The sequence below is a fragment of the Pleurodeles waltl genome, chromosome 7 (genome assembly GCF_031143425.1).
Source record: "Pleurodeles waltl isolate 20211129_DDA chromosome 7, aPleWal1.hap1.20221129, whole genome shotgun sequence".
Classification (NCBI taxonomy): Eukaryota; Metazoa; Chordata; class Amphibia; order Caudata; family Salamandridae; genus Pleurodeles; species Pleurodeles waltl.
Genome location: NC_090446.1, coordinates 1,250,421,637 through 1,250,440,925, shown reverse-complemented (window position 1 = coordinate 1,250,440,925; position 19,289 = coordinate 1,250,421,637). Strand labels below are relative to the sequence as shown.

The 19,289-nt window shown below is 48.3% G+C and overlaps 1 protein-coding gene across 3 annotated transcripts in view; it reads left to right on the top strand.

Moving 5' to 3' along the window:
• Positions 1–19,289, top strand: part of LOC138246130 (manganese-dependent ADP-ribose/CDP-alcohol diphosphatase-like) — a 184,303-nt gene that overhangs the window by 67,995 nt on the left and 97,019 nt on the right. Inside the window, exon 1 of one of the 3 annotated variants that reach the window (XM_069200400.1) lies at positions 17,943–18,048. The exons of the other annotated variants lie outside the window; for them this stretch is intronic. The gene's annotated coding sequence lies outside the window, so the exon portion shown is untranslated. Of the gene's footprint in view, positions 1–17,942; positions 18,049–19,289 lie in introns of those variants that run through there. 3 annotated transcript variants of the gene reach the window in all.

Sequence of the window (19,289 nt, the reverse complement as noted above, 5' to 3'; positions counted from 1 at the left end):
GTTATGTTTTGTGAGGGTTCTGTCGCACACGCTGTGTAACACATCGTTTCGCTGTGCGGTCGCATGCGACAGAACAAAGTGAAGAGGAGGCTGCGGCGGTTATGGAGTTCCATTTGTTTTGGAAGAAATAAACCTGTTTTAAACCCACCTCACCGGGCCCTGGTCTTTAAACTGGCGACGAAGGTGCAGCGGTGACCGGAAGGAGAGACAGCAGTGTTTTTTCACGCTCAAGCGTCATAAGTCGTGTTAGAAGTGTCAGTCTGACACTGGAGGAGAAAGGCTGTGGAAAGCTTTGATTTATCTGGAGCGGAACGGGGATAAAATGAATCTTTGAGGCAGTGTTAAGTTTATTACTTAATAACACTGTCTCAAGCAACGGGTCGAGTCAATTTCTGTTGCCCAGCAACAGAAGATGCTTCTTGGATAGACGTGAACAACTAGAACACAGTGAAGATTGTTGAGCCAAATTCTGATGCCAGGCAACAGGCGACGCTTTCTGCACGGCAACATTACAAGTTTCTGTAGTGGGATTCAGGTTCAGGCATCGTTGCTGCCTGATTATAAACTACAGAAGAGTTTGTTTTTTTTCTCGTGTTTGCTGTGTTTTTTCTGACTGTCTTCTTGTGTGTCAGTATTCAGCATTTGTGAACTTGCTTGGTGGAAAAGTTTTTGAGGAAATTTTAATTCATCAGTGTGATTTCATGGAAGGATTTACAGTGCCAAGTTTTTTTTTAAACACGCCTGGAGAACCAATCACATCCTGGGAGGACTGGAAGGAAGGTTTTGAAGCATATGTGTTGGCTGTGGGCGGAGATATATTTACAGCATCTAGGAAACTGGCTATGCTGAAACATTGTTTGGGGGCGGAAGGAAGACACATCCTCAAACATTTACTGTATCCATATGTGGAGGAAGATCAAGATGCGGATGAATACGAAATCACCATGGAACAGGTGAACACCAATTTTGGGGAAAAAAAATGTTGTGGAGCGTTTTAAATTTTTAAAAAGGAGCCAGTTACCTGGAGAGTCTGTTGAAAGTTATGTCGCTGGATTGAGGGTTTTGGCAGCTACATGTAACTATGGACATTTTCAAGATGAAATGTTGAGAGACTAATTGGTTTTGAAAGTGAATGATAAAAAAAAACAAGAGAAATTGCTGAATACGGAGGATTTGACGCTACAAAGAGCCATAGACATTATTAAAAGAGTTGAGATAACTAATGAAGGTTTGAAGGAGCTGTCCACCGCGCCTTGAGTTGTGAGTGCAGTCAACGCAGGAAGTTCAAAGTTTAAAAAGATGGACCAAATTGAAGTTTTTTCCAAGTTAGATGGAAAAAAGGATGTGTGTTGTCCTGCTATTGGCCAATTGTGCAGAAAATGTAGATCTAAAGGACATTTTGCGAGAGTATGCAAGGGAGAACTAGTGAGCATGAAGAAGAGTAAAGGAACAATTAATTCAGTGGGAAGTGATAGTGAGGATATTGATACACAACAATTTAATTTGCAAGTGGTGGATGTAGGTAGTGTGAGTTCCAGTGGTCTGCACTGCTTGGTTAAGATTGATGGGTAGATATGTTGGTGATGGCTGACTCTAGAGCTAGAGCTACTTTGATTGGAAAAGAAAACATGTCCAGATTTCCAACGCATGATATCCACCTGATGTACGGTTGGTAGCATATGGTAACAAACCTATTGAGCTGGTGGGTTATATGGAAGCTTCGCTAGTGTTTCAAGGTACGGCAATTATGTCTAAGGTGTATTTTGTGGAGGAAGGTGCTAATTTGTTGGGTTGGCCGCAACAAAAAGATCTTGGCATCATTCTCGATCCTAATCATCCGGATCAAGTGTTGGGGTCTAAGTCCAGTATACACATGGTACAAAAGGCCAATTTTGTGGAGGAATTTCCTCAAGTATTTAGTAGGGAGTTATGAAAATTTAAAGGTTATATGCATAAAATTATTTTGAAGCAGGATGCAGTACCCAACACGCATAAACCTCGTCCTGTTCCTATAGTGATAAGGGAACAGTTACGGCAGGAATTATCTAAGTTGCGTGAGCAGGATATGTTTGAGGAAATTGAGGCGTCCGAGTGGTTGGCGCCGGTGGTGAGCGCCAAGAAGGGCAATGGGGACATACGTTTGTGTGTGTATCTTTGCGATTTGAATGCTGCAATATGGGTGGATAGACATCCTCTACCTAATATTGAAGATATGTTATCCTTGGTGAAGGGGGCAAATGTGTTTTCCATGTTAGATTTATTGTCTGCATATCAGCAGATAGAGTTGCATCCAGAGTCACAGGGGTTGACATCTTTCATCACACCAAAAGGAGCATACAGATTCAAACGCATGCCTTTCAGTTTGGCATCAGCATCATCAGTATTTCAACGAGCGATGCATCATTTGTTGAAAGTTATACCTGGTGTTACTTATTTCCAGGAGGATATTATGGCGTTTGGTGTGGATCAAGCAGAGCATGATAACACAATGAGGAATGTTTTGAGGGAGAATGGATTGATGATTAAATTGGAAAAGTGCAAGATGAGATTGCCTCGGTGGGGTATTTGGGTCATTGCATAAACAAAGATGGAATTTCTCCTAAATCTAGTTTGGTGGAAGCAATAGAAAATGCACCTTATCCAGCCAGCAAAGATCAATTGAGGTCATGTTTGGGTCTGGCAGAGTATTATTCCCCAGTTTGCTGACAAAACTAAACACATGAGGAAGTTGCTGTGTGTGAGAGAGCGATTTGTGTGGTGTGATAGTTGTGAAAGTGAGTTTTGTTCATTGAAAAAACAGATTGCCTCAGCACCAGCTCTTAAACCTTTTGACACCAGGGATCAAATCAAATCAAATCATTAGCATTTATAAAGCGCGCTACTCACCCGTGCGGGTCTCAAGGCGCTAGGGACAAAGGGGGTGGTTATCGCTGCTCGAACAGCCAGGTCTTTAGGAGTCTCCGGAAAGCGGAGTGGTCCTGGGTGGTCCTAAGGCTGGTGGGGAGGGAGTTCCAGGTCTTGGCCGCCAGAAAGGAGAAAGTTCTCCCACCCGCCGTGGAGCGTCGGATGCGAGGGACGGCAGCGAGTGCGAGGCCAGAGGAGCGGAGGGGGCGGGTGGGGACGTAGAAGTTGAGGCGTCTGTTGAGGTATTCCGGTCCCTTGTCGTGGAGGGCTTTGTGAGCGTGGGTGAGAAGTCGGAAGGTGATCCTTTTGCTGACTGGGAGCCAATGCAGCTGTCTCAGGTGTGCGGAGATGTGGCTGCTGCGGGGTACGTCGAGGATGAGGCGGGCCGAGGCGTTTTGAATGCGTTGTAGGCGATTTTGGAGTTTGGCTGTGGTCCCGGCGTAGAGGGTGTTGCCGTAGTCCAGGCAGCTCGTGACGAGGGCGTGGGTCACGGTTTTTCTGGTGTCGGCGGGGATCCAGCGAAAGATCTTGCGAAGCATGCGGAGGGTGAGGAAGCAGGCGGAGGACACGGCGTTGACTTGTTTGGTCATGGTGAGAAGAGGGTCCAAGATGAAGCCGAGGTTGCGGGCGTGGTCTGTGGGGGTCGGTGCGGTGCCGAAGGCCGTGGGCCACCAGGAGTCGTCCCAGGCGGACGGGGTATTGCCGAGGATGAGGACTTCCGTTTTTTCAGAGTTCAGCTTTAGGGGGCTAAGCCTCATCCAATCTGCGACGTCCTTCATGCCCTCTTGTAGGTTGGTCTTGGCGCTGGCGGGGTCCTTGGTGAGGGAGAGTATGAGTTGGGTGTCATCGGCGTAGGAGGTGATGATGATGTCGTGCTTGCGTACGATGTTGGCGAGGGGGCTCATGTAGACATTGAAGAGTGTCGGGCTGAGTGATGAGCCTTGGTGTACGCCGCAGATGATCTCAGTGGGTTCTGAGCGAAACGGAGGGAGGTAGACTCTTTGGGAGCGGTTTGCGACGAAGGAGGCGATCCAGTCCAGGGCCTGGTCTTGAATCCCGGTGGAGCGGAGGCGGGTGATTAGGGTGCGGTGACAGACGGTGTCAAAGGCAGCCGAGAGGTCGAGAAGAATGAGGGCGACTGTTTCAACGTTGTCCGTCAGGGTTCTGATGTCATCTGTGATTGAGATGAGGGAGGTTTCAGTGCTGTGGTTGGTTCGGAATCCGGTTTGTGAGGGGTCGAGCAGGTTGTTGTCTTCCAGGAAGGTGGTCAGCTGTTTGTTGACGGTCTTCTCTATTACTTTGGCTGGGAAAGGCAGAAGGGAGATGGGGCGGAAGTTTTTCAGGTCGCTCGGGTCAGCCGTAGGTTTTTTTAGTAGGGCGTTGACTTCGGCGTGTTTCCAGCATTCGGGGAAGGTAGCAGAAGAAAAAGAAGAGTTGATGACGGTCTGGAGGTGCGGGGCGATGATGTCGTCGGCTTTGTTAAAGATGAAGTGCGGGCAGGGGTCCGAAGGGGCGCCGGAGTGGATAGAGTTCATGATGGATTTGGTTTCTTCCGTGCTGATGTGGGTCCAGTTGTTGAGGGTGATGGTCGGGGATGTGGGTTCGGTGGTGTTTGGTTGGGTCTGGTGTCCGAAGCTGTCGTGGAGGTCGCTGATCTTGCGATGGAAGAAAGTGGCGAGGGATTCGCATAGATCCTGTGAGGGCGTGACGGCGTTGGCGTTGGCGCTGGGGTTGGAAAACTCCTTGACGAAGCTGAAGAGTTCTCTGCTGTTGTGGCTGTTTTTGTCCAGTCTGTCGGTGAAAAAATTCCTTTTGGCAGCGCGGATCAGGTGGTGGTGTTCGCGGGTAGCGTTCTTGAGGGCGGTCATGTTGTCAGCGGTGTGGTCCTTGCGCCAGGCTTTCTCAAGTGCGCGACAAGTTTTCTTTGATTCTTTGAGGGTGTCAGAGAACCAGAGAGGTTTCTTGGTGTTTTTCTGTCGCTGCGTGCGTTTGAGGGGAGCAAGGTTGTCTGCGCAGTTGGAGATCCAGTTTGTGAGGTTGAGGGCTGCGTCGTTGGGGTCGGTGGTGAGGGTGGGTTGGTTGGCGGCGAGTGCGGAGAAGAGTTGCTCTTCAGGGATCTTGTTCCACTGTCGGCGAGGGATGGGTTGAGTGCGGAGGTGGCGGGTCTCGCGTCGGAATGTGAAGTGGACGCAGCTGTGGTCGGTCCAATGAAGGGCGGAGGCGTGGCTGAAGAAGACGTGTTTGCTGGCGGAGAAGATAGGGTCGAGTGTGTGTCCGGCGATGTGGGTGGCAGTGTTCACCAGTTGTTTGAGGCCGAGGTTGGCGAGGTTGTCGAGCAGGGTGGTGGTGTTGGGGTCGTTGTTTTGTTCCAGATGGAAGTTGAGGTCGCCTAGGAGGATGTAGTCCAGTGAGGCGAGGGCGTGCGGGGAGATGAAGTCGGCGATGGCGTCGCTGAAAGGGGCGCGAGGTCCGGGAGGACGGTAGACGAGGGATCCTCTGAGGGTGGTCCTCGGGTCGGTGCGAATCTGAAAATGCAGGTGTTCAGCGGCGAGAGGGGTGTCTTCGGTGGAGGTGGTGACGCTGATGGAGTCTTTGAAGACGATGGCGATACCTCCTCCTACTTGGTTGGTGAGGTCTTTCCTGGAGATCTTGTAGCCTTCGGGGATGGCGGTGGCGATGTCTGGAGCAGAGGAGGCGTTCATCCAGGTCTCCGTGATGAAGGCGACGTCCGGTGCTGTGGAGTCTAGGAGGTCCCAGAGTTCAACTGTGTGTTTGTGAACGGAGCGGGCGTTGACTAGGATGCACTTGAGGTGGTTGATGGTGCGTGAGCTTGTGGTCGTGGTAGTTGCGTGGTGGAAGATGCGTTTGCAGGAGTTGCAGGCGAAGGGTCCATGGGTGCGTTTGGGGTGAGCTTGGAAGCAGGTGTTGGAGCGTCCTGGGTTGAGGGTATGGAGGGTGGTGGGGTCGTAGCGGATCAGCGGGGCTTGGGAGAGCTGGGGACCAGGGGTCGTGGCGCTGGGCGCGGGCCAGGCGCGGACGGGCGCAGACGGGCTTGCCTCTGGCGCGCCTCCGGCGCGCCCGCTGCACAGTCGCGCAGCGGCCGCCATATGAGGTAGGAGGGGGGGGAGGGGTCAGCTGGGGGCGAATGGGAGCTGGGTGGCGGGGGCGTGCAGGAGGTCGCGGCGGGAAAGCGCGAGGGGGGACACAGGTAGAGTGAGAAGAGCTGGGCGAGGGGGGTTTAAGGGTGGAGGGGGGTGAGTGTTAGGAGGTTTAGGAGATTAGGGAGAAAGATAGGTGTAGGGTTGTGAAGATAGGGGAGGGGGGGTTGTAGAGGTGGGTGAGGGTGAGAGGTAGAGTGAGAGGATAGGAAGATAGGTAATAGAGTGGGTGGTGGGAGGGGGGGAGAGATAGAGAAATAGGTAGAGAGAAAAGGTAGATAGAGAAATCGATAGATAGGGAAATAGATAGAGAGATAGGAAGATAGGAGGAGGTGGAGAGTGAGGGAGTTGGATAGTGGGATAGAGAGATGGAGAGATAGGTAGATAGGAGGAGTGAGGGAGGTAGAAAGTGAACGGGTTAGATAGGGGAGATAGAGGGGGGGATGCGAGTGGGGGAGGGGGATGAGGCAGGAGCAGGAGGGCAGGCGCGGGGAGAGGAGGACGGAGGAGGCAGAAGAGCCGAAGGCAGAAGACAAGAAGAACAGAAGAAAAGAAGAACAGAAGAACAGAAGACCGGAAGGACTGAAGACCAGAAGAGCAGAAGACCGGAAGAACAGAAGAACACAGAAGAACACAGAAGAACAGAGAAGAATACAGAAGAACACAGAGGAAGACAGAAGAACACAGAGGAAGACAGAAGAACACAGAGGAAGACAGAAGAGCACAGAGGAAGACAGAAGAACACAGAGGAAGACAGAAGAACACAGAGGAAGACAGAAGAATACAGAGGAAGACAGAAGAACACAGAGGAAGACAGAAGAACACAGAGGAAGACAGAAGAACACAGAAGAACACGGAGGAAGATACAAAAAACGAAGAAACAGAGGGCAGAAGACCACAGCAGAAGATGAGGAAGAAGAGAAGAGGAGAGAAGACGGGGAGAAGAGGAGTACAGAAGAAGAATACAGACGAGGAGCGAGGAGGAAGAACAGAGAAGAAGAAAAGAGGAAAAGAAGCAGGAGAGAGGGTGAGTAGCGTGGGGCAGAGCGAGGGGCTGGGAGGTGGGGGGTACTTACTGTGGGGTGGGTCTCAGGAACTCAGGAACCTGGAGGAGCTGCAGCGGCAGGGGGAGCGACCTACCCTTGGGTCAAGGGTCGCTACCACTGTCGCGCAGCGGCCGCCATATGAGGTAGGGGGGGGAGGGGTCAGCTGGGGGCGAATGGGAGCTGGGGGGCAGGGGCGTGCAGGAGGTCGCGGCGGGAAAGCGCGAGGGAGGGGGGGACAGGTAGAGTGAGAAGAGCTGGGGGAGGGGGGCTTAAGGGTGGAGGGGGGTGAGTGTTAGGAGGTTTAGGAGATTAGGAAGAAAGATAGGTGTAGGGTTGTGAAGATAGGGGAGGGGGGGTTGTAGAGGTGGGTGAGGGTGAGAGGTAGAGTGAGAGGATAGGAAGATAGGTAATAGAGGGGGTGGCGGGAGGGGGGGAGAGATAAAGAAATAGGTAGAGAGAAAAGGTAGATAGAGAAATCGATAGATAGGGAAATAGATAGAGAGATAGGAAGATAGGAGGAGGTGGAGAGTGAGGGAGTTGGATAGTGGGATAGAGAGATGGAGAGATAGGTAGATAGGAGGAGTGAGGGAGGTAGAAAGTGAACGGGTTAGATAGGGGAGATAGAGGGGGGGATGCGAGTGGGGGAGGGGGATGAGGCAGGAGCAGGAGGGCAGGCGCGGGGAGAAGAGGACGGAGGAGGCAGAAGAGCCGAAGGCAGAAGACAAGAAGAACAGAAGAAAAGAAGAACAGAAGAAAAGAAGAAAAGAAGAACAGAAGAACAGAAGACCGGAAGGACTGAAGACCGGAAGAGCAGAAGACCGGAAGAACAGAAGAAACACAGAAGAACATAGAAGAACAGAGAAGAATACAGAAGAACACAGAGGAAGACAGAAGAACACAGAGGAAGACAGAAGAATACAGAGGAAGACAGAAGAACACAGAGGAAGACAGAAGAAGACAGAGGAACACAGAAGAACACGGAGGAAGATACAAAAAACGAAGAAACAGAGGGCAGAAGACCACAGCAGAAGATGAGGAAGAAGCGAAGAGGAGAGAAGACGGGGAGAAGAGGAGTACAGAAGAAGAATACAGACGAGGAGCGAGGAGGAAGAACAGAGAAGAAGAAAAGAGGAAAAGAAGCAGGAGCAGGAGAGAGGGTGAGTAGCGTGGGGCAGAGCGAGGGACTGGGAGGTGGGGGGTACTTACTGTGGGGTGGGTCTCAGGAACTCAGGAACCTGGAGGAGCTGCAGCGGCAGGGGGAGCGACCTACCCTTGGGTCAATGGTAACATCATTATTAATACTGATGCCAGTTCAGTGGGACTGGGTACGGTGTTGATACAAAAAAGAGAAGGGAAAGAAGTGACCATTGCATACGCTTCCAGACCGTTGAGTTTATCTGAAATGAATTATTCCACCATTGAAAAGGAGGCATTGGCTTGTTGGTGGGGTGTAAATCATTTCGCAAGTATGTATGGGGTATGAAGTTTGTGATTCGTACTGATCATCGTCCTTTAATCGAAGTGTTTTCAACTATAGGAGCAGGTAGGGCTGCGCCTAGAATAGCTCGTTGGGTGGCAAGAATGTTGGAGTACAATTACGAATTGGAGTATTTTCCTGGGAAGAGTAGTGTGCTAGCGGATTGTCTGTCCAGACTTCCGGTGCAGTCAGTTCATGGTGGCAAGGGTGATCCTAAACCCGACGAGCTCATAGCTATTGTTGGAGTGGATGTGGGAAGTGTGACAGAGGGTAGAATTTCACATGAGGAGTGGGTGAGTGAATTTCAAAAAGATGTTGTGTTGCAAGAAGTGATAGGTTATTGTTTACAAGGATGGCCAACAAGAGGTTGTGCTTCTTGTGATGGAGAGTGTTTCCATCAAGTTTGTGTGGAGCTGTGGTGTGGAGAATTGAGTGATGTTCAGGGGTGAGCTTTTGGTGGTTCCGTCCTCTTTAAGGGAACGGTGCTGAATTGGCCCATGAGGGTCATCTGGGTATGAGCGCAACTAAAAGACGTCTCAGGTCTGAGTATTGGTGGCCTGGGCTAGATAGGGATGTGGAACATCATGTGAGGGAATGCGTGTTGTGTGCGTGGAGCGACAAGTCTCAGAAGGTAGTCAAGAATGCTCCAGTGGAGTCTTACAAATCTGATGGGCCGTGGAAAAAAATGTTATGGGTCCATTAGGGTGTTGGGAAAAATTCCTAAATATGCTCTGGTTGTGGTGGATTATTTTTCCATTTGGCCTGTCATAAGATTTGTGGAGAATGTCAACACTGCGTGTGTGGTGGACTTTTTGTTGGATTTGTTCGATTCAGAAGGGGTTCCTGAAACGATTGTTTCTGACAATGGTGTGCAGTTCGTGTTGAATTATATGAAAGAGTTTTTGCGCAAATATGACGTAGAGCACATCAGGGCATCAGTCTATTATCCAATGGTTTGGTGGAGAGGTGAAACAGGACATTGAAGGAGGGATTGCAATTAGCGATCAGTAATGGTATAAATTGGCGGAAGGCAGTGAAGGACTTAGGGCCAGATGTAGGTAGCTAAAAAAATTGCGAGTCTTTGTGACTCGCAATTTCCGACTCGCAAACAGGTATCCAACAAGAAGAAGCGACTTCATTTTGCGACTCGCAAATGAAGTCGCACCACAGATTGCGAGTCTGCTGTTTGCGAGGTCGCTTTTTGCGACCTCGCTAAAAACGAACACGCAAATTGCGAGTGGGTGTCGCAAATTGCGACTGTGTGACAAATTGCATGCAGGTGCAGCAGAACACTCTGGAAAACACTTCCTGGCTCCTGCTGATGACATCACAGCCAGGAAGTTTACAAATACACCTGGGAGGAGGGAGGACCACACCCATTTCCAACTGCTGAACAACCACCAGGAGGAACAGCAGCAACAATGGAGGACTCAGGCAGGAAGAGGAAACTCAAATTTTCAGAAAAGGAACTGGAGGTGCTGACAGATGAATGCTGCCAGCACCATGATCAACTATGGGAAGAGCTGCCCTTAGTGTGCCTGAGTCTGACAAAAGGAGGATTTGGACGGACATCCAGGAGAAGGTGAATGCAATCGGGGTGAGCCACAGGAGCATAGACGAACTGAAAAAAAGATGGTACGACCTGCGCTCCAGGACCTAGGAGAGGGTGGCAGAGCGCCTCCGGGAGATGAGGGGTACAGGAGTAGGCCCATCTACCGTCCCACCACCCACACCCATGGAGGAACGAGTGCAAGAGACAATGGAGCCAGAGGCAGTGGCTGGAATAGGAGAGCTGGACACGTCAGCGCCAGGACCATCAACCAGTGAGTACCATGAAACATGCATGCACACCCATATCTGCCATACCGCCACCCACCCACAGCAGCATGCACAACCAAATTAGCTCCATTTCAGAGTAGCAACCACCAGAATGGTGCATTATGGGCAATGTAGTCCAGTAGGCAGCTGATAGGCAACAGTTTAGTAGGAAGCATACAACAGATGGTAGATACTGACAGTGTGTTCCCTATGTCCCACAGGTCTCCCACAAGACACCACCACCAGCCACACCGTCCAGGGTGCAGAGGTCAGCCAACAGGCAGCACAGGACCCAGGAGCAGCCACCACAGGGCCCTGCACCACCCGACCACAGTCCCCTCCAGATGCACCATTTGACATTGTGGAGATTGACCCAGCACCCGGTCCCAGCCACAATGCCAGCCAACAGGACCCTGATGCTCCACCGCGTCGCAGACGACGTGTCCATGTCCCTGCAGTGTCCCAGGGAGATGTAGGGGACTCCTCCATGTCCGCCGCCGAGGCAGCACTCATCAGAGGTCAGCGCCTGCAAATGAGACTGATATCAGGGGCCATGCGGCGAATGGAGAGAAATCACACAACAGGGCTGGCACAGGTCCACACAGGCCTTCAAAACCTGAACAGTCATGTAGGTGGCCTTGCACTCTCCATCAGGCAACTAGTGACTGAACTTGTTACGGAGAGAGAGAGTGCAAGGCGCTGTGAACGCCAACTGATCCACCGTTTGGACCGCATGGCTGCCTCCATCGTCCGCCTGGCTGTGAATACTACAGGGCTGTCACGCCGGACAGTCAGTTTACAAGTCGACATGGGCCACTTTGCCGGCGATGTGGCTCGCGGCCCTGGATGGATAAGCCACGCTGTGGACATGATGGAGGCAAGACAGGTGGCTAGGGGCGCGGCAGACACGCCTCAAGATAGTGAGGAGGGCTCCACTATCAGTAGTGCATCTGCCACAGACACCAGAGTTTTGAGGAGTGGCAGTGCACGGCAGGGATCTGCAGACGCTCCAGGCACTAGCCATGCTGGGCGTCCCAGGCATAGGATTTGAGCTACGCACTTACGAACAATTGAGGCACATGAGGTTAATGTGTCCTCATAGCAGGTGGGCATTTACAGCCCCTGACCAATAGTTCAGTTCTATAGTTTTTTGGTTCACTTAATTAACGTTCTTGTTTGTTCCACTTCACACCTGGGCTCTTTGTGTGTGACATTTGTGTGTGTGGTGACAGGCAGCACATACCTTCCAAAGTATTGGTTTGCAATGTGGTCCCGTCTCTGTCTGCCTTGATTTGCAATGCTTCTATCCCCAGGATGGCGATGTGGTAGCTCTTGCTCGTCATCCTCGGAATCTGGGTCTTCAGGGGTGAGATGTAGCCCACGTCTGGTGGCAATGTTGTGCAGTATAGCGCATGCGCCAGTGATCTTGAATGCTGTTATTGGGGCACACTGGAGGGCACCTCCACTTCTGTGGAGGCATCTGAATCTTGCCTTCAACAGTCCAAAGGTCCTCTCTATAACATTTTGGGTCCTCCTATGTGCACTGTTGTATTGCCTCTCAGTCTCACTGCTGGGTGTTAAGTACGGGGTAAGTATCCATGGTCGTAGTACATATGCACTGTCACCTGTTTGGCAAAAATGAACAATGTTAGCAGGGCATGGATGGTATCCACATTGACCTGTGTGTATGTCTTCAAGGTGTATTCAGCTATACCTAGGAGATAGCCGTCTCCAAACTCCCCACGTTCTAGGCGTTGGTGCATCCCACTGTGCCTGAAAATGTAAGAGTCATGTGTACTCCCTGGAAATTTGGCTACCATGTCAGTTATAACATTATGGGCGTCACATACCACCTGGATGTTCAGTGAGTGGGTACACTTCCAGTTGCGGAACAGATATTCCAGATTTGCAGGAGGGCATATTTGTATATGTGTCCCATCTACACACCCTATTACATGCGGGAAGTTGGCAATCCTGTAGAATTCCAACTTGGTGCTGTTGATTTCTGCCTCATTCCTGGGTAGGTATATGTATCTGGACATGTGTGTGAGTATGGCATCTAGGAATGATCTGAAGAACCGTGAAAATGCACCCCCTGATAGCTACCCGAGGCCAAGAGGTGCAGTGAGCATAGCACTTGCACATGTGTGGGGATGGCGCTGCCGCGCACAGTCTGGCATTGAAGCTGCGGATTGAGTAGATCTATTAATTCTAATATTGCTGCACTGCTGAGTCTGTATTTATCCTATATCTCCTCCTCAGTTTGTTGGAAAAGTGTCTGTCTGGTTCTGTATATCTTCTCCTGTCTCTGGCTCCTCCTCCTCATCTGCTGTGCGGCGTGGGCTCTCCTTCTCCTTGCTATCACATATATCTCCGCCATCTTGAGTAACCCAGGTGCCTTCTGGGTCTCCTTTTATACTTTGGTTCTGGTTACCACCTGCTCTGAGTTAGTGGTAAATTGTGTGTGCAAAATGGGCTTTTTGCGACTAGTCGCAATTTGCGAGTGGCTTTTTCATATGGTTTGCGACTCGCAAATTGCGACTTCCTATTTGTGGGTCGCACTATGGGGTCACAATTTTTGCGAGTCAGTAATGGCTTGCGTCGCAATTTGCGATTCGGAAATGGGGTTTTTGCATCGGGCCATTTGCGACTCGCAAACCTTTGCTACATCTGGCCCTTAGTTTGGTCTTACCGCACAACTCCTCATAGCGTGGGAAATCACCTTTCGAGGTCATGAGGGGTAGAAAACCAAAGGCATTGTTGTCTAAAGGAGTGGAGAGGAAGAAGGTTGTTATGGGTGAAGTGCATGGTGATTATAAAATTGGTGATTGGGTACGTGTTGTAAGGGGTGGTTGGGCAGCAAAAGGGGAGTCTAAATTTTCAGAGCCTATGGAGGTGAGAAAAGTCTACAAACATACTTTGTTGTTAAGTGATGGGAATGTGTGGAATCATGGAAAAGTTTTAAAGGTTCCAGTGTGTGTTAGTCGGGAGAAATCATTGAATGTGGGTAACAGCACTGGAATTACGAAGGATAACGGCACTAGTGCAACGGGCTCTTCATTGAATGAGTGTGTTTCTGTTGGAGTAAAAGTGAGGGGAAAGTCAATGGTAAGAATGCCTAAGAGATTTGATGATTTTGTTAAACAGTAATTATCCTAATGTCTTGGATGTGCTTTAGCTAATATGTGTTTAACTGCAACTTTGTTTTTTGCCTAAGTGTTTTGTACATTGTTTATATTATCAAATTTTGGTTTTATTCTTTAAGCTAATGTGTTCATCTTCTGTATAGTTCAGTTGTATTATTATTATTATTATATTTTGAGGAAAGAAGATGTTTTTATGTTTTGTGATGGTTCCATCGCAGGCGCTGTGTAACATAGGGGGTTATTCTAACTTTGGAGGAGTGTTAATCCGTCCCAAAAGTGACGGTAAAGTGACGGATATACCACCAGCCGTATTACGAGTTCCATAGGATATAATGGACTCGTAATATGGCTGGTGGTAAATCCGTCACTTTTCCGTCACTTTTGGGACGGATTAACACCTCCTCCAAAGTTAGAATAACCCCCATAGTGTTTCGCTGTGCGGTCGCGTGCGACAGAACAAAGTGAAGAGGAGGCTGCAGCAGTTATGGAGTCTCCCTCCCGGTTTTGTTTTGGAAGAAATACAGGGAGTGCAGAATTATTAGGCAAGTTGTATTTTTGAGGATTCATTTTATTATTGAACAACAACCATGTTCTCAATGAACCCAAAAAACTCATCAATATCAAAGCTGAATATTTTTGGAAGTAGTTTTTAGTTTGTTTTTAGTTTTAGCTATGTTAGGGGGATATCTGTGTGTGCAGGTGACTATTACTGTGCATAATTATTAGGCAACTTAACAAAAAAATATATATACCCATTTCAATTATTTATTATTACCAGTGAAACCAATATAACATCTCAACATTCACAAATATACATTTCTGACATTCAAAAACAAAACAAAAACAAATCAGTGACCAATATAGCCACCTTTCTTTGCAAGGACACTCAAAAGCCTGCCATCCATGGATTCTGTCAGTGTTTTGATCTGTTCACCATCAACATTGCGTGCAGCAGCAACCACAGCCTCCCAGACACTGTTCAGAGAGGTGTACTGTTTTCCCTCCTTGTAAATCTCACATTTGATGATGGACCACAGGTTCTCAATGGGGTTCAGATCAGGTGAACAAGGAGGCCATGTCATTAGATTTCCTTCTTTTATACCCTTTCTTGCCAGCCACGCTGTGGAGTACTTGGACGCGTGTGATGGAGCATTGTCCTGCATGAAAATCATGTTTTTCTTGAAGGATGCAGACTTCTTCCTGTACCACTGCTTGAAGAAGGTGTCTTCCAGGAACTGGCAGTAGGACTGGGAGTTGAGCTTGACTCCATCCTCAACCCGAAAAGGCCCCACAAGCTCATCTTTGATGATACCAGCCCAAACCAGTACTCCACCTCCACCTTGCTGGCGTCTGAGTCGGACTGGAGCTCTCTGCCCTTTACCAATCCAGCCACGGGCCCATCCATCTGGCCCATCAAGACTCACTCTCATTTCATCAGTCCATAAAACCTTAGAAAAATCAGTCTTGAGATATTTCTTGGCCCAGTCTTGACGTTTCAGCTTGTGTGTCTTGTTCAGTGGTGGTCGTCTTTCAGCCTTTCTTACCTTGGACATGTCTCTGAGTATTGCACACATTGTGCTTTTGGGCACTCCAGTGATGTTGCAGCTCTGAAATATGGCCAAACTGGTGGCAAGTGGCATCGTGGCAGCTGCACGCTTGACTTTTCTCAGTTCATGGGCAGTTATTTTGCGCCTTGGTTTTTCCACATGCTTCTTGCGACCCTGTTGACTATTTTGAATGAAACGCTTGATTGTTCGATGATCACGCTTCAGAAGCTTTGCAATTTTAAGAGTGCTGCATCCCTCTGCAAGATATCTCACTATTTTTGACTTTTCTGAGCCTGTCAAGTCCTTCTTTTGACCCATTTTGCCAAAGGAAAGGAGGTTGCCTAATAATTATGCACACCTGATATAGGGTGTTGATGTCATTAGACCACACCCCTTCTCATTACAGAGATGCACATCACCTAATATGCTTAATTGGTAGTAGGCTTTCGAGCCCATACAGCTTGGAGTAAGACAACATGCATAAAGAGGATGATGTGGTCAAAATACTCATTTGCCTAATAATTCTGCACTCCCTGTAAACATGTTTTAAACCCACCTCACCGGCCCCTGGTCTTTACAGATGGCTCTCTCTTGGCTTTAGCCTTAGAAGGCTCCTCAAGAATCCACTGAGTTCTAGTGGCTGCCAAGGGCCTGGACCTCCACCCATCTGGATGGTGCAGCTTTGTTGTGCTGTCAATAGCAACATTTTCCTGCTCAGGGGTTGTAGGGCTGCAGACATAGCCCATTGCAAGGATTCATCTACTGCTCTAACCTCACCTAGGGGAAGTGGTATATCATGCTCTCCTGCATCAGTAGTAAACTTCTTCCTTCTGGCTTCTGCCATGGTTTGTTTAAGAGCAATAGAAATGTCTACACTGACAACTGGGGCTGTACATACTAGGCGACTGATCCAGTGATGACCTATATTATAGAATATCAGTTAGAAGATAAAAGTTACATACTGGGGATTCCCTGCTGGATACATAGGGCAGTAGTGTTTTACTCTCGGCCAACTGCCTCTAGCAAAGCCAAAGTGGTACAACGCTCTACAGTCCCACCGAAAAATGGCCCGCTCGTGCCATAGATTGCCAGCACAGCAGGTTGTCAAACTTACTGGGACGATCCTCCACAGAAAACAAAGGTAAGGAAGAGCTCTCAAGTGGAGAAGAGCCCTGTCAGTCAATTACAGCCATGCTTCAGTGGACAGGAGAAAACATTAGCCCTGTAAAAAGAAAAAAAAAAGGTTATTGCATCTAGTAAAGTACTTTCAACCTACCATACCTGTTATATTAGATTAGCTACAATAATGGCAATCAGTCCCTTGACATTACAATGGTATAAGTGTATTCACAAGGAAAGCACTTATCTGGCTGCTGAGCAGTGAAGAAAGCCAAAGTGCTTCCCCCTGAGGATACTCCTATGCAGTGACCGTGATGTCGATTGGTGGATGTTGATCATCTTAGCTTGGATTTATGGAAGTTATAGTCCTTCGCTTGAAAGTTACGGGTATTGATAATAAGGCTGCCGATCTAATTAGGGGAAGAAAGAAAATCAAAGTCAGAGCCTCCGGTCAAAAAAGCCAGTGCAATTCTTGGTTCTTTTTGCTTTCAAAGGTGCTATCTTTTAACACTTTGTAACCGGGTGATAGCTCTGTAGAGTCTCCGCACATTAAAAGATAGGAATCAAGTGTGCAGTATCCGCACATAAGGAAATATGGCATTCCAATCTGAGACTCCACACTCATGAAGATACTACTCGTATATCACTTTATGAATAGCAAACAATCATAAACATTCACAAAAATGTATGTTTACCTTTGTGAATCAGGCCCTGTGATTATTAACGTTGTTAATACTATTAAACAGAACTCACAAAACAGAACTATCAAAAAGTAATGATAGTCAATAAATTAACGTGCCGCAAAAAAACGCTACTTTGTTCCACTATTTTCCTTTTCCATGATGGTGCTGCTAAATTTTCTAATCCAAGCCGCAATCCGCTGGGGCGGTGGTTTGTAAGTAGTCCTGAATGTGTTACAAACATTGCTTACAGCTTTAAATTCTGCATACCTAGACACTAATAGCAGAACTCTGGTATAATCTCTACGTGAGTAGCCAAACACCTTGGCTCTAAAAGTGTAGCTTGGTGACTTTATATCAGACAAGTCCTAATTTACCCTGTTTAGGAACTTGTACTTCGGACCGAAAAAGGACACGCGTTCCAGTGGCTTACGCCTTTGCTGATAGCCTTTCCTCCTTCTGACTCATTCTTTATTTCAATGTGAGTGACTTCAGACTGCCTCGTCAAATATTTCATGCGCTCTTCACTGACGACTCCCATAATCAAAGTACTTCCTCGTTCTCTGTGGTCAGCATGAAAATATTACAATAGTTCACAGGCAGGGGCGTAGTTTCAGTGGGGGTGTTTTGGGATGTTACACCCCCTCGAATAAATTTATTTTGTGATAAATAGTTGGGTGCAAGTGCGTTCAGTCGGAAATGGTGCGATGTCTATCGGATTTCACCAGGATTTTTTCTATACACATAGACGAAAAAGCCCAAACACTCGCTGCTCTCTCTCTGCTTTGAAAGTCCTCAGAATATTGGCTATTCTACAAAATGTTGCGTTTTGTCTTTTAGTACACCTACGAATCCAAATTCCTTTCCCCTTGCACTGCCCCTCTCGCGCACCCTGCTTGTCCTATAATGTATTTGAAGATGATCAGCCTCATTGTCAAATAATCTGAAGCTCACACCCCGCCCGACTCTTACTGGCCAAGCTACGCCCCTGCTCACGGGAGCTGTCCTCTTGTGTCCATTAAGGCACCTACGTCATGTTTCTTCTAATCGATCATGAGCGGTTTCATCGCAGCACGAGAAGCAGCGAGCTCTTCTCCCGGAGGTGCGCGCGCTGCGTGACGCGGCGGTGCATTTGTGAAGTAGGAAGCGGCAGGTACGCTTTTCAGGTTTTTTAAGACAAGGAAGAGGCGCGTGGTAGGGGGAATTGTTGTAAAGGAGCGTCTCGATTTCTATATTGTGAGCTTAGGGAAATATAGCTACGTGTGTTGTTCTTTTAAGATAACTTTGGGGTCCCATTGCACAGTTTGCAGACCCTCATGGCACAGTGATCTTAATGATGGCGACAATATCACACGTATGGGGTTTATTTACCCAAAGAGCAGTTCCTAAATACACCTCTCGACATATTTGGGCGTGGCATTGTTTATGGGAGACTGAAGAAGGCATTACAGCTCTCTCCACTCCCTATCTATCGCTATGAGGTGGCACCTTGTACTTTCAGATCTTTCGCTTGTCTGAACTGCAGTGGAAAGGGTTGATGGACTCGTGAAGGCATTTTGTGTTTGAAGCAGCGCCTATCGTTTCATACAGACTGTTGGCTCATTACCCTCAACTTTCGAACACTAGTATGTGGCATGTTCACAGGAAGTATGCTCATCTAATTAGAGCTCAAACGCAGACGTCGGCAGGTGAATTGTTTGAAGCCGATGATACAGCTGAGTGGGGTTAGTGTGTATTTCTTCATAGATATTGGTGACTTTGTGTGCGTGAATGAGTGATTGCGAGGGAGGGTCAGTGGTTGACTGAGTGAATGCAACAGATTTATGAGTGACTGAAAAAATACATAATTATTGTGTGAGAACGAGTAAATGGTTGAATAACTGAATGAATGGGTTAATGCTTGAGTGAATGCATGGATGGATGCGGACAGGTGATGCCTATCTTACAGTCTGGCCATTCGATATTGTGATAATGTAATATGAATGGCAAGTACTAGTATAATGCTAGTGTAAGCATTGCACCAGGGGCTGGCTACCATCATCCCGAAGCATCATGCTTCCAATATATAGCTATAAAGAATTACCCTATAGCATGTCAGTGCGAATACTGCATCAGGGGTGGGCATCATCCAAGACTGCATGAAGCACGTCAAGAATTAAAACCAGTACAAGCTGGAATAGGTGACATTGTGGTAAGAATGCCAATCAAGATTTACCCAGGGGAGGCTCCTTCACAATGGTGAAGGAGGGTCACCCCCCGTGGCTAAGCCAGGAGCTGAAAGATAAAACAATATTTTATTTTATAATATTTTATTATTATTATAATGTTGTGTCTTTCATCTGCTGGCTCAGCCATCAGCAGGTGCGGGGCTGGGCCGCGGGAGTGGGGAAAGGG